This window comes from Thermobia domestica, chromosome 3, assembly GCF_964235325.1.
Source record: "Thermobia domestica chromosome 3, izTheDome1.hap1.1, whole genome shotgun sequence".
NCBI classification, from domain to species: Eukaryota; Metazoa; Arthropoda; class Insecta; order Zygentoma; family Lepismatidae; genus Thermobia; species Thermobia domestica.
Window position 1 is genome coordinate 166,353,349 of NC_137456.1, and position 15,936 is coordinate 166,369,284.

Sequence of the window (15,936 nt, forward strand, 5' to 3'; positions counted from 1 at the left end):
TGTGTTCTTAACTTCCAATCACCCAGTTGAAAAGTCTCTGAAAAATTTAGTAATTTCACTATCTGAAATATGGTAATCTTCAGCCCCTAGTATCATTGAGTCAACTCTACAGTACAATAGAAATAAATTGAGAAATATTTACCACCATGAGATGGCAATGCTGAATATGACAGAAGAAAAATCCGTCAGAAGCGTGCGAAATGTGTTTTGGCCGCCTTCGCCACCACCAGTGCCGCAAACAGCAGTTCGAAACCCTTATGTGGCACGAGCTGAAAAGCAAACAAATCCCACGGGAAATTGATGCAGGCGCGTAATCTTAAAATCACCTCGGCACAAGCTTCAGCACGCGCATCTAGGCGTGAGAAAAAAAAAAGCCTTTCACGCACACATACAAACACATACATCCATACATAATGCATATACACATACATATATGCATACACGCTGCATGACTCTTGAAGTTTGGACTTTGGTCTGCAAGAGAAATAGGACTGCAGATGTGGTTATGTGCTCGTAACCTTTCTTATGCACCTTTGAGAAGTTTAAAAAAAAAAAGTAAAAGAATAATAATCTTAGGTCACCTGGGTTCAAACTCTGGATGCACAAACGTCGTTTGTTATGATTAGTAAAACAAAAACAAGAATCCTCCATCAAGCATAGTCTCGTTACGGTTCTAGCATTACATTTCAAGAGATATATGGATTAAAGTTGGTTGAGGACGAAAAGAAAGAAAAAAAAAAGCATCGTCGAGACGTGCTAGTGCATTATTTATAGTATGAAGCAAACTAATGTAAGAAGAGTCATAAAGTTTATGTCAAAACAGAAGTAATGCAACATTTGATTCAATTTTTTTATTGCTATTTTAAGCATGTGTTTTATTTAGGAAGGTGCAACAGAACTGGACTGCTCGCACAATTTATTTTCATTATTGAGAGAACGTGAGGCATTTTAAAGGTAAAATTAACACTTGAAAACTTTTATTAAACAAGTAGGCGCAATCAGGATTTAGCTTACGCAATTGGTCTTTACGTACTGTATGTTTGTACAGTTAATCTCGAGTTAATTTAGGTTATCAGAACATATAATATTTTACAGGTAGCATGTATGTTTGAGAATATTATTAAATTAAAATTTAACTTACACAATCGAACTTTATGAGAATTGATGTTCGTATGATTCTCGATAATTGAGGTTATCGAGAAAACATGAGACACTTTCTGGATAAAATTAACACTATTCAACAAGTAGATGTAATCAGAATTTAATTGACACAATTGGTATTTACGAGTGTAAATGTTGCATACACATTAATTAAGCGTATAAATTAATCTTGCATTAATAATACGATCTAAATGTTTGTATTATTAATTTTGCAATAGTCTACGTTATTGTGAGAACACACGACATTTTACATTTAGAATGAACACTTGAAAACTATGAGTATACAAAGAAATGCAATGAAGGTTAAGCTTACACACTCAGTTTATGAGACTGAATGCTCGGATAATTCCTAATAATTTGTTATCGAGAAAATGTAAGATATTTTCTAGATAAAATTAACACTCTTAACCCCTCAAATCACTATGTAATGCTCGAAGAGGTATATCAATTTTGTATAACAATTTTGAATAGGATAACAATATATAAGTATAACAATTTAACAATTTTGTAACAATTATAACAATTTTGAATAGGATGCTAGAGAACTCTATATCTAGAAGACTATTGAAAGTAATACGATCACGTTTTTTAGGATGATTTTCCAATGCTGTCTTGAACGAAATCAAGTAGGCTATCGGATGTTGCACCGTGCAGCAGGCTGGTCTAAAGAATTAAATATGTGGCAAAATCAGAAAGCAAATCGGTCTTTACGAGCTTGTTCGTACCGTTATTCTCCATTAATTTACATCATCAGAACACAAGATAAGTAAAATCAACACTTGAAAACCAACATTCAACAATTGGATGTAATCTGGATTAAAGTTAGGCAATCGATTTATTATGGGGCAGGATATTTATCCAATTCTTAATAATTTATGTTATCGAGAAAATGTAATAATAACTATCGGTAAGTAGTAGCACTAACGTTGTGCTGGTAGCATTAACCAGCAGTAACGTAGCACTATTAATTGGTATAACTTTTATTTTGATTCTCAGATGTGATTTGGACTTGATAAGCGTGAGAAAACGAGATATTAAGGTACAGTGACAAAATTAGCTCTAAGAATTTTTATTAGGCAAGTAGGCATAATCAAAATTTAGCTGACTCAAATCGGTCTTCGTGTGGCTAGACGCAGATTCTATCGTTCATTTCTGGTTAATTTATGTTATCGAAACCTGATCATTTTACAGGCAACATTGACATTTGAGAATTTTCGTTAAACAATTATAAAAACTAAGATATAACTTACTGGATGCGTTATCAGAAAAGCGTGAGATGTTTTGCAGCTAAGTTTGAGTATTTTCATTATAACCTGTGTATATCAACATTCAACTCCCAAGTTCTTCTTCTTTTTTTTTCATAATATAGCCTGTGGAAAGAGTAACGTTCCTTAACTGTATTTTACAAATATATATATTACAGCAAATGATTTATATACGTATCTTATATTAAGTAATTGAAAAAAATAAATACGCTTAACATCTAAATAGATAAATACATAATAGAACCATTTTAATAAATGTTAAGATTTCAGGTGTATAAAATTATTTGAAAATGTAGTGAAGAAAGGCATAAGAAGTGAAGATAAACATTCACCCTCTTTGGGACAGGCCATGTAGGATACGGGCGGTATGTGAACTGTGGAGGTAAGGCTGCACATTTACCCAAACTTCGACGTTTGTTGTACGTTCAGTGCATAAGGGAATCAAGTCCACTTTTCGGTCATTTTGGACATATTTCATTTTTAAGATCTTTAGCTGAAGTTCCTTTGAGAACTTAAATAATTCATGCTCAAATATTGCAAATAACTGTTATAATTTAAAAAGAAGTTAAGTTTCCATGTATTTAAGCATACGTCCAAAATTTGTATCTCTTTCTCACAACTTCGGTAGTTGTATTTGATATCCTTGTGCTTTGGACACCCCATATTATGAGAATGTTTCGTATATGTATGTAGGTGTTTTTTTTTTTTTTTTTTTTTTCAATATACTCATTCCTCTGCTTTACGAACCCCGATTTCATAGATTTCGGAAGCAATGTACAAGAGATCTCGAGCAACCGACTCAGTTTGGAAATCCTGATTTTAAATTTAAAAATGTAAAATTTACTACATTAAACGAAAGTTCTCTTTTCTTATTTTGTAGCATCGATATTACTATTAAATAACCTATGCAAATGATTTTTTTTTCATATACAGTAGAACGTCTAATGTTCAACTGAAATCGGTCGTTTAGATGGTAGGTCATCCTAAAGAGCGTTTAATACTTGACAGCGAGTAATCGATCTAAATGAATTGAATTACAAAGGCCTTATTGTATTTTTTAATGCTTGCGCTCACATTTAAACTTTTTTACTGTATTTGACTAGGCATAGGCCTACTATTTTATTAAAAGAAAAATATTAGACTACAACTAGCATGCAGTTTATTAATGTAAATTTTTAACCATCTACTGTATAATTATCAATTCATAAGGAAAGAATAAGAATCGCATTCAAAGACAACTATACAGTTGGGTTTTTAAGCTTCCGACAAATCATATTATAGCTAAAATTAAGTGAAATGAAGAAAATCATTACTTGGGGGGGGGGGGAAGAAAGAAAGAAAGATGGTCACTACAGTGGGTTTTACTTACAAGACTATGTCAATCAATTTCTGAGAAATATTTGAGTTGTTTTTTTAAAATTTTATTTTTTCACCTCATGCACTTTATTCCCACGGTTTACCATTTACTCAGTCGACTCAGATCAGTAACATTACTTGGGTTCTGTTTATTAGCATTGTAAATTCTTTATGTGGCGGAACACATATTTGCAGTAAGGAGGTCTTCTTACACAGTATAATGATAATCTTTCCAACAAAAATCTGTTATCACCAATTGCGAGGCGGGGTGTAGGGATTACAATATATTGTCTTTTTCACGAAACTATAGTTCCGTTCCAATAAAAAATTGATGATGTGGAATGATCATTTTTGTCGTTCACTTTTTATAAATTCAAGTGACGGCGAGTGTGGTTTTGTGTTCGATCCTAAGTGGGAGCTCAAGATTTTATTTGGTTTTGACACAGAATTGTAAGGACAAGTAAAATAGCTCTTTAAATAAAGTAGCAGTAAATTGTGAATTAAGAATATCAGAAATAATGAGACTTTTACTCACTTGAACATGCTATTTAGCCAACCAGATCCATTCGAAGCAGTTGGGGACCCGGACAAATCCGCCAAATGACAAATCCGCCAATTACCAAATGTGCCAATTACCAAATGCGCCAAACGCGAAAATGACCAAATGCGCCAATTGTGAAAATGGACAAATCAGCCAATGGACAAATCCGCCAATTACCAAATCTGCCAATTACCAAATCTGCCAATTACCAAATCTGCCAATTACCAAATCTGCCAATACCAAATCTGCCAAACGCGAAAATGACTAAATGCTCCAATGACGAGAATGGACAAATCTGCCAATTGACAAATCCGCCAATTACCAAATCTGCCAATTACCAAATCTGCCAAACGCGAAAATGACCATATGCGCCAATCGTGAAAATGGACAAATCAGCCAATTGACAAATCTGCCAATTACCAAATCTGCCAATGACCAAATCTGCCAATTACCAAATCTGCCAATGACCAAATCTGCCAATTACCAAATCTGCCAAACGGAAAACACCGAACTCTGTTTGTATTATCATCAAATAACTGGATATCTAGTAAAAAGCATACAGAAAGAAAGTATTTATGAATATCATGCAACAAACTAAAAGTAATTAATAGAAAGTAATCAAATCATCGCCCAGATATTTGAGGATTTGAACGAGGTAACCATTTAAAATAACATTGTTTACTCAGTATGTTAAAAAAAAAGTTGGTTATTTTATGAAGACCGGAGAGACATGATGTAAAAGTTCAATAAATCGTACATGCTCTAACGCAATGAGATAATTTGTTTGTTTTTATATGTTAATTTTGATGAATTTATAACTGTTAAAAATGAATGTTCTTGTTATTTGCTGGAGTGATTGCCCCTTTTCTGCACTGAAGTTATATTTTTCGGGTGCCCGACCTCTTGGACATTACACTATACTTGTTACAGTTGGCAATACTTCTTAAAATGACGTAGTTGCGAGAAATTTTTAAAACGATCGTTGTTTGTTTTCGTACTTTTGACACTTGACCAACAGTTTTTGGGAGTCGTGATTACTACATATTCTCCTAATTTCACGACTTTTAGCAGTATTGCCAACATTAACATTCATTATCACATCTCCTAAACCATGTAAAATTTCAAATTGCTATTACGTGTTGTTTGCCATGACTCCATTTCGGTATTATTTGCCACGGTATTGTTCTCTCTAGCTTATCTTATACCACAATCGTGAAGACTTATACAAAATCAACTTATAAGCTAAGGTTGCCAGATGAGCATATTATAATGATCAAATCTATTATATTATAAACAGAATGCATACAATACGAATTGTCCCAAGCACGTTATTGGGTTACTACGCTATCAGCTGTTCACGCCACAGTTAAATTTATTCAAGGTGAGTTCAAGCACTCAATATAATAATTTGTTTGCTTAGAAACTCTCCAAGTGCATTTTCAAAATTGATATTGCCTACAATTTGTTTGTGTTCAACTGTGTAGCCAACGTTAAATCTAGGCATATCATCAGTACTAACAATAAGCGGGTATAGGAATCCCGATAAATGGGGACCCAAACCTTCTAGAGGGAGCGCGATACGCGAGATATATATATGTATATATTTCATAACCTTTCTAGAGATCAAATTAAAATTAGATTTAAAAATCTGGATTTAGCGATCTTTTAAACACCTTTGGTGAAAGGAGAAAAATTTAGTCTATTGGTAATACAAAAATTTAGTGACTTATGTATAGTTACTGGGGTATTTTCAAGTCCACACAAAGAGCTCCCTAGTGGATGAGCGGTTAGCGTAGGGACCCAGGTTCGATTCTTGGCGGGAGCTTATTTGGTTCTGATTCCACGTTTAATTGTAAGTCCACCTCTCATATAGCCTCGATGATGAACGGGACGCTAAGACTGAAAATCAAATCTGTCCCACAGAGATTATTAAAATACAAGGGTCGACAATCCCTCCATAGCATTTCTGAAACAAGATGGAATGTACACGAATTGGAGTGGATTTGAGTTAAGCATCACATTCAGCAGAAGACTATGAGCCTTGGGCCTACAGCTTAACATAGTTTCCGATACACATGAGTTTCCGCCGGTAATCGAACCCGGGTCTCCCATACCAAAGGCGCGTACGCTATCCACATAGCCACAAGGGAACCCTGTGTACGATTTAAGACTATAAAACCTATGGCAGAAGAAACGGGTAGGTTACATTTCTCTAAGTTACAACCATTAATTCTTCCGGCCGTTTGAAGATAAAATCTAGATCATATCAATGTAAGAAATTGAATCCCACATTTGATACTGAACCACTCCGAGAAGAAATCAGAGAAGAACAATTTAAAATATTGGCTTTTTGATGTAATCGTACACAAGATCGTATCTCAGGTGGATTCTCGGTGTACAGAAATGAGATATATTTACTTGACTTTCTCAGAGTAAACACTTTGGATGACAGTGTCACAATTAAGAAATTAATTACAATCTACTCTGATGACTTCAGTTGTAATTTTGTCAAAGAGAAACAAGTATATAAGTCAGTCTCTGTGCAGCTACTTTCTCGGATCTTCACAATAAAAATTATAAATTGATGTTATATTTGTGTTTCCTGAACTTCAGAATTTCCTCGCGCGAAGTGGATTCTGTGGTGGACAAACACAGTGTGTCTGAGGTTTCTCGGGGTTCTTCTTCCTCCCATTTTCTTCATTACACTATTTTTCATTCATTCTTATCATTACCATATCCTTTAGCTTACACGGCATAAGGGTAGGACGCATCGGCGCAAATCTGTCTTCAACATTGGTTGGGACGAGTAAGACCGTTCTCATATATATATATATATATATATATATATATATAAAGCGATGCTCAAAATATTTATGAAGTTGAAAAACAATGCTGTGAAGAATCGGAGGAGCAGAATTGTCTTCAGTGGCGTATTTAGGAGGCTATCGGGCTCAAGTCCCCCCCCCCACCTCCGAAATAAATTTGTTAGTTTTTCGCATTCCACGTACAACAATAATCCTTCTTACCATTTCTAAGAATGCAATTGACTTTCCATTTTCTTATGCTCTTTGTTCAGAAATAATACTGTATTTGTCAAATTTCATTGCATGTAAGAACTGCGTTCTTTTGTTCTTTCTTTCGTCCTTTCTACTTTTCTGTTTCTTTTTCTGGACGTTATTTTCTTTCATTTCGCCTATCATACTTTATCGACCGTTGTCAGTTGTGATTCAAGTCGGCCGTCATCAGTAACACCAAAACTAAGAGGAGTTGATAAGCGAAACTGGTGTTCCACACCAACATGCGCGGATATCAACATGACAGGACTTTAGTTATTATAATAAAGGAAAAAAATATATCGTTTAGTTATTTTTAAAAGAAGGGAATATTTGAATTAAAGAAAATCAAACCGGGGGAATAATTAGTCAAGGAAGTTAGGAAGGCCAAGAGGATGCTTCCTTTTTCTTGTATGAATAGAATAAAGGGTTAGATTCACTCATAAGTTTTTGTATCATATCATATATAGGATTTATCGGTCTGCAATTCTTGCCACTATAACTTCAATTTATGCATAAATTAAAATATATTTAATTCTCAAACTCAGATGAGCAATTGCACTCCGACTTCCTTCCTTGTGTTGGGCATAGCCCCTCGAAACAAAATACTAAGTACGCCTTATTCTAGAGAAGGGAGATGAAACTCATATTACGGTAGATGAATCTGATCAACTGTTGTGGAGTATATTATATATTAGGCGATGTAGGTGAAGTAGTTGTACATATCAGTATTACAAATCACTGCCGTGAACACATTCTTAAATCTGAATACACGCATATATATAATTGGTATATTTCTAATTAGGCATCCACAAAGATCAACGTTAAAATTGTTTTATAATAATATAATAATATAAATGACTTCCCCAAAACTATGAAGAAAGAATATCAATTATGTATGACGCAACAATACTGTTTGAGCAAAATGATGATAATCTCAATAACACTACATGAATCGTTACAGAAATCTGACGCATGTCATATACTCTTTAGTTAACAGATGTAGCCTTAAGATTATGGAGAAAAATATTCCAGTATTTGAATTCTTTTCTTTGCTTACGAAGCATTCTCTCTCAAAAGTAAAATTGGTACACGGAAATACGTAGGAACAAACCATGGTTCAATCTAGCAGAGAAGAGAAAACAGGCAAAATTATGTTGGCTAAAAAATCCGAATGAAATAACTACACAAAATTTCGTCGATATCAGGCGGGAAACTTCCAAACAAAGAAACGCGATTTTTTGAAAGCTAAAATTTAAGAACTTGAATATAATAGTAAAAATAAAAACATTCGAGACATGTATAAAGAGATCAACGGATTTAAGGAAGGCTATCAACCTCGTGCTTATACATTAAAGAAAGCTGATGGAACAGTTTTCACTGATACAGATAGCATTTTAAATAGATGGAAAGATTTCTTTGACGATTTGCTTAACACCCAGTCAAAAACAAATGTGCGTGGAGAAAGGGAGATACTCACCGCAGAACCGTATATTCCAGAACCCAACCGAATAGAAGTAGAAATCGCTATAAAGAAATTAAGGAAACACAAATCTCCGGGTGTAAACGAAATTCCGGCTGAGTTAATTTTAGCTGGAGGTGAAAAATTGTGGAACAAGATACACAGACTCATTCTCCTTATCTACAACAAGGAAGAATTGCCACAAGAGTGGAAAGAATCAATCATTGTTTCAATCCACAAGAAAGGCGACAAAACTGACTGTAATAATTATCGAGGCATCTCTCTTCTGTCAACATCCTATAAAATCCTTTCGAACATTCTATTAGCAAGATTGACCCCATACGCACATGAAATTATTGGAGGTTATCAGTGTGGATTTAGAAGAAATCGATCAACTATCGACCAAATATTTACCATTCGCCAAATACTCGAAAAGAAGTGGGAATACAGTAGCCCGGTGCATCAACTACTTATTGATTTTAGAAAGGCTTACGACTAGGTTAGGAGAGAAACATTGTACAACGTTCTTACAGAATTTGGAATGCCGGAAAAGCTAATTAGATCAATTAAAGTATGTTTAAATAAATCCCAAAATAAAGTCCGGATAGGAAAATTTTTGGCCACGAGCTTTCACGTCGAGAATGGCCTGAAACAAGGAGATGCGTTGTCGCCATTATTATTCAACTTTGTCCTGGAATACGGTACAAGGAAAATCAAAGATAGCAACCAGGGCCTAGAGCTGAACGGTGTTCACCAGGTTATGCGTACGCTGATGATGTAAATTTAATAGATGATAGGAGAACAATAGAAAGAAATGCAGAGGTGTTATTAAACGCTTGCAGGGACAAGGGTTTAGAAGTAAATGCAGAGAAAACTAAATACATGAAAGTGCGTCGGGACCGTAATACGGGAAATTATGAATGCGTTAAAATATTAAATAATACTTTTGATAGAGTGGATACTTTAAAATATCTAGGATCAATATTAACGGACGAAAATCCTATTCACGAAGAAATTAAATGTCGACTAAAAACAGGAAATTCGTGTTATTATTCAGTTCAAAATCTCTTGTCGTCGCGAATTCTGTTAAGGAATGGTCGCTTATTCTGAGGGAAGAACATAGACGTAAAGTATCTGAGAACAAAATGCTCAGACGAATATTCGGACCCAAGAGGAATGGGAATGGGAAACTTCATAACGAGGAACTACGTAAATTATACTGCTTATCAAACATAGTTAGGGTCATCAAGTCTAAGAGGCTTAGGTGGGCAGGACATATAGCCAGGATGGAAGAAAGTAGGAACGCTTTCAAAGTGTTAGCGGTAAGATAAATCGGAAAACGACTATTAGGAAGATCTAGGCGCAGATGGGAAGACAATATTAAGATGGCTCTCGTAAAAATAGGAATACAAAGTAGAAACTGGATCCAGTTGGTTAAGGATAGAAGTCAGTAAAGAGCTTTTGTGAACGCAGCATTGAACCTCCGGGTTCCATAGGCTACAGAGGTAGTTAGCTTACGAAGCATGAGTAGATGCCTAGGCTGATACTACAAATAGATTAAATACGCATTTACTGAAAAGATGGGTTCTACTGACATTGGATAGTCTATACTCTTCCCGTGCTATGGCCTAGGGGAGAGGAGGAGATAAGATTTCATATCAGGTTACGTCACACACAGTTGCACGCCTTCATTTTCATTAAAAATGGAAAAGCCAAGAGAATCAAACTTCATTTCAATTTCCTTTGTGGCAGTCGGACACAAATCATCACACTTATCTGCAAAAAGCACTTTTCAAATCGGATTATTGGGAGAGTCTCTAGTTCCTATGTTGGGGGGGACATGTCTCCCCATTTCCCCGGAATTTGTGCCCGTGCCTACAGCTGAGACAACTTTCCAGCATGAGGAGAGAGGCATATCCTCCTCTGGAATTTATTACAATTTCTGCCCAAGTAGCGGAAGTGGAATTAATACATATTGATGAGACTATTAAACGCACTACAGCACGAAGTTCAGTTTGAAATACTACAGAATACGATTCTTTTTTTAAAAATGGAAAAGCCAAGAGAAATCAATTTCATCTTACATTCCTTTGTGGAAGTCGGACACAAATCATCACGCTTTCCCAAAAAGAACTTTTTGTCAGATTATTGGGGGGACAGTCCCCCTCAGTTCCAAGATTGGAGGGGACATGTCCTCCTCGTCCCCCCTGGGATTTGCGCCAGTGTTAGGGCGTAATTGAAATTGAAAACAGAAAATTATACAACAGGAGATAATATTAAAACTCCGTTAGAAGAGAAAATGCAATTATATCAATTTATTAAGTTATTGTGATAATAATGATGTTCTGTGTTCATTTGTTTTGAGTTTAATGTCTCTTGTTTTGCTTAATGTCACTTGTTTGATGTTTGTTTTGAGTCTCTTTCAACAGTGACTCTAATGAGACCTCTCTCGTCCCAAAGGCGAGAACATTTACCACTTGTTCCAGAGGATCAAAAACAGAGGTGCCTGGCAACCCTTCCTCTTACTCTAGATGTGTGTAAATTTTCACGATAATAAGATATGATAAGATCGGAATGCAAATACTTCGTGGCAAACAACTCGAAAATCGAGTCGTGGCAAACAACACCGTTACAAACAACACGCCACCCAAATTGCTGTAAACGGCATTATGATTATTACATCTTTTGAAAATAATCTACGTAATTAGATGTGATACTTATCTCAGCTCTTTTTCGAAACAAAGCCCTTTGCAAGAAGTCAAGTTTTGAATTCCTTGTAGCTTTTTTCTTCTGTTTGATAGAAATACATCATATGCTGATCATAGTATTCGATACTAATTTGCTTTCGATGTGCGATGCACCATCCGTCTCACTTGCGTCCTTACTGTTGTAGAGGCCTCCAAAATTGGGAAGTTTCTGGATTTTTGTGATACTATAGCATCCTTAGTTTGAAACACTGAACAATAAAAGTGGTATTGTTTGTTTTCGATTTGTATGTAGACTTAAAATTTGTAATAACTTAACGTAGTGCTATTTTTTAAAAAAAATACAACTTTGTGTTGAGTGTTGGCAACACTTTTCATCCGATGATATTAACCAATACGTGGCTAGGTGTCACCCTTCCTACAGTTTCTTCATGCAAGGTTTCGCTTCCCTCCCTCTTCTCGTTTTTCTGTTATCAAGGTTGGACATTATAAATGACGTACTCTCTCTCTCTCTCTCTCTCTCTCTCTCTCTCTCTCTCTCTCTATATATATATATATATATATATATATATATATATATATATATATATATATATATATATATATATATATAATGTGCGAAATGGTGTCTAGTAGTAAACCGGAAGAAGACCCGCACGCTGAGAATTAGTTGACGATGTATGGAACCGCCCGGGTTAGCCACTTATGTCCTACCCGTACCTCCTAGTGGTGCAGACTGGTAACTTCCTGTCTACGGTGAAACTTACAGGTTTCCGTAATGATAGGAAGGCGAACAGGGAGGGCTATCACCAACATGCCTGACCGGCACGGTGATTTTTGCCAAATACCTCCAACTTCTTTAAACAATCATCATAGGACACAGTAAGCCAAGACCCTCATTCTCTGGAAGCAGAAGTGTGTCTGGGCAAGGCAACGTTCAGAATCACATGCAGGCAGAGGGTGCTAAGAATCCCCGGAGTTACGGACTAGGTTACCATTTAAAACTGACAATGGCTACATACAATTCAAGATCCCTGGCTTCAGAAACAAGATTCCAGGAGCTGGAAGAAGAGCTACAGAAAATCAACTGGGAGATCGTCGGATTGAGCGAAGTAAGAAGAAAGGGAGAAGAATTAAGCGAATTGAAGAACGGACACTTATTCTACTACAGAGGATCAGAATGTGGCAAGATCGGCGGAGTGGGATTTCTTATCAACGAAAAATTGAAAAACAAGGTCCTTGAGATAGATAGTATATCTAGTCGAGTAGCAAGGCTTGTAGTCAAACTCTCCTGGAGATATACACTACAAGTGATTCAAGTGTATGCGCCTACCACAAGCCATTCAGAAGAGGAAGTGTATATCCAGTGGTACTTGTAGAAACCGGAACTTGAATAAAATGGAAATCTGTCTATAATTGAAACTCCTCAGAGTCCTTATCGCTGTTATTCCCTAGAGTAAAATTCGGAGCCATTGCCTTCCGTTTTATACTAGCTAAAATGCTAGTCATTCGCACAGGATGACGAAGATTGTGAAAATATTTAAATTCCCCAACTCCCCATATAATGCTCATTTCAACGTTTGATTACCCGGTTATCTCGACTGAATCTATTCTTTGTTCATGTTATACTCACCGTGACTTTTTATTTTTAACTTCTCCTCACTAATATCAGTCATTTTCGATTATTTGCATATGTCATCCCTCTGTGGCTCTCTTGGGGATGATAGGTGTGGAATACGCGACAAAGTGTACTAGCGACAAAACGTACCACCGACAAAGCGTACCACTTACCCTGAGGGCTCCTTGTGAAGGGTTTTCTAAAAACACTTTAAATAATGACAAGCGACAAAACGTACTACTTGCCTGGAGGGCTACTTGCGAAGAGTCTTCCAATCAACCATCAAATCAAATAATGTCAGGCGACAAAACGTACCACTTGATAGGACGGTATATAAGTATATATATATCGGCCAAAATAAGGTTAAAAGTTGAACAGATTGGTGCTGAGAAAAGTACCGATGCAAGACCAAGACTAAGACTAAGACCATGCCTGCAAGATTCTCGGTGGCGCTTTCTTCTATAAGGGCCACCAGCATCTCAATGTCACAAATCAATTGCACAGTTTTCTTTCTACAGTAAGTCAATAGTATTAACAATTGACAATTAATACCTGATATTCTTTCATCAGTATATTATTCTGAATTGTTCAAAAATATTATATGAAGTTCAAGGAGAACCTATACTATATTACAAAATTAGCAGATGTTTTAGTGTACTAGTTTTTGATGCTACTGTATCTATCACTTTTGCATTCGAAATACTTTTTAATAAATCTTTTTCAATAGACATCAACATAAATGTTTTCAAATGTTCGTGAGACATGGTACTCGTTAGCCTATTTTTAATGTATTTCAGTTAATTTGAATTTTGAAAAATTTCTTTCACATGTTACCTGAGTTACGGGCAAAGTCAATAAAAATTTGTATGCTGGAAACCTGAATAAGTATTACTGCACAAATTACAATTCTGCAAAATTAAAAAGGCAGCACATTGGACAATTTTGCAACACGTTTTGCATTCGCTTTCCTTGTAAACAAATGTATTTTCTCCTAATTCTGAGTCACTTGCACCATCAGCACATTCATTTTACCTCGGTTGTGCTCGTCATCAAGACTGCCTTTCAAGGATATCCACGTCCTTCAAAAACCCAAGAGAATACATTTATAATATCCTTGGAAACCTCTTAACTGAAGTTTTTCAGAAAATATGTAAGTTTATCGAAAGGCACGTCTGGAGGTTCTGTTACTTGGTTGAAGTGGCTAGGGTCCAAATAATCCATAAAGTACATTGCTTCTTGAATCTTGAAGAAATACTCAAAACTACCATGTCCAATATTGAGTTGAATGCTTCGATGCAGTACCTGGTCATTGGATAGAAGCAGCTTCATCTTCATATTCACAGGAAAAATCTTTGTCCATCTCTGAAGGCGAATTGTCGATAGGTCAATAGAAAAAAAGAAATCACATTCTAAGTCTTCAAATTTATTATTGGCCCATTCTGCAAAGCTTAATGCTGCATTCTTAACGGATTCAAAATCATCTCTCTACTCTTTCAGTTGGAACAGAGTAGTCTGCACCATCCATAGGACTACACTAGCAGCACGCTCTATTTGGAGATAGTTTGACAGAGAGGTCGTCACTTGAAATATCTTAAGGAACATTTGTGCTGTCCGAATTGTTTTGAACTTGAGAAGATCTTTTATATATCCTTTCGCTTTACACCTAGTTTTTGGTTTGATATTTTCTGTAGAAGCAATTTTCTTAATTGTTATGGTCAACTCTATATACAAAGCACTTTTTGGATTAGGAAAATGACCAAACTTTTTCTGAAAAACAGTGTGTTTTCTACCATCTTGTTTCCGCAATAACTGTAAGACGCCTTTGTTAACATTTGACCTTCCAAATGTACATTCACTGATAAGACTCATGTATAAATATCGCACAGTCATTCAGCAGAACAATGACACAGAATCAATGCAATTTTTTGTCAGATCACATATGACATGATTGAGTATATAAGCGTAACACCACACGTGTAACTGAGTTTCTTAGTAGTTAAGCAGTTAGCGTATGCGCCTTTTCGTGGGAGACCTGGGTTCGATTTCCGGCGGGAGCTCATGTGCTTCGGATTTCCCGTAAATCAGTATGTCCTTTCTCATATAGCCTCGCTGCTAAAAGGGCCGTTAAACTCAAAATCACTAAATCACACGTGTAACTGATCATAGGTGAATTTAAAAAATCCGAATATTGTCCTTGCATGTTACTTGAGCCATCGGTTGAATTTCAAATACACTTCTTAATATCAAGGTTCAACTTCTGCAGAATTTCCAGCAGTAAACCGCAAGGACACTGGCCTGTGGTAGATATGCATTTCACAATGACAACAACACTTTGTTTAACAACCATTTTAACAACATACCGTAAAACAACAGAGCACTGGCCTGAAACTACTATATCTTGAGTATTGTTTAATAGAACAGAAAATGTTGAAGCTTGAGAGACTTCTTTCGAAATATCTTCTCTGATAAGTGTGCTGATAGCATTCAAAACAAAGTTCACCGTGTTTAGTAAAAGTTATGCGACCACTATCCTGCTTACTTCCTCGTATATGACTCTTCTCGGTGACCTTATCTAAATTACTTTTAAGCGGAAGATCAAATTTGCTTAAGAAAGGAATAATATCCAAAAAGTTTCCATGATCTATAGCTGTGTCTTTCAGTTCATAGGCTGCTACATTTCCTATGTAAATTAGCACTCTTTTACCAATGAGTTTGTGCACTTTGACAACTCGATACATTACCTGTCTGTTCTTCTCAACCTTATACTGCCGTTGT